We start from the raw sequence: 561 nt of genomic DNA, 5'->3' as shown, positions 1-561 counted from the left end.
GTTTTATTTTTCTGATTTTAAAAGGAAAAAGGAAGAAGAAGAAAGAAGGAAAAAGGAAGAAAAAAACAGAAGAAAAAAATGGAAGAAAAAAGGAAAAACAGAAGAAAAAAACAAACAGAAGAAAAACATAAGAAAAAAACAGAAGAAAAAAACAGAAGAAAAAAGGAAAAAGGAAAAAAGGAAGAAAAAAAGAAAATATGCCACCTACTGGGCCACCACGGCCTGAATACGACTAGAAACCCATTAAAGGGCCAGGATTCAGGCCCGCAGAAGGCCGAGTAGGCCCACAGGCACATAGTGACAGAATAGGCCCGTAAGCCTGCATTTGAGAGGAGCTCGAAGTGGTGAGCGCAGCCGCGCTTATAAACCACTGTCGAAGCCTCTCGGCTAGCGAGGTGGGACTAAACATCCCACCGCACCGCGCCAGTTCTAGCACAGACCTTTAGTCCCGGTTGGGGAGGCGGACCGCGACTAAAGGGTACCCTTTAGTCACGGTTGTTGTCCCCAACTGCGACTAAAGGGTCTTTCTGCGCGGGAACGGAAGCGGCGCCAAAACCCTTT

Source organism: Triticum aestivum, chromosome 3B (genome assembly GCF_018294505.1).
Source record: "Triticum aestivum cultivar Chinese Spring chromosome 3B, IWGSC CS RefSeq v2.1, whole genome shotgun sequence".
Classification (NCBI taxonomy): domain Eukaryota; kingdom Viridiplantae; phylum Streptophyta; class Magnoliopsida; order Poales; family Poaceae; genus Triticum; species Triticum aestivum.
This window is presented reverse-complemented; position numbering follows the sequence as displayed.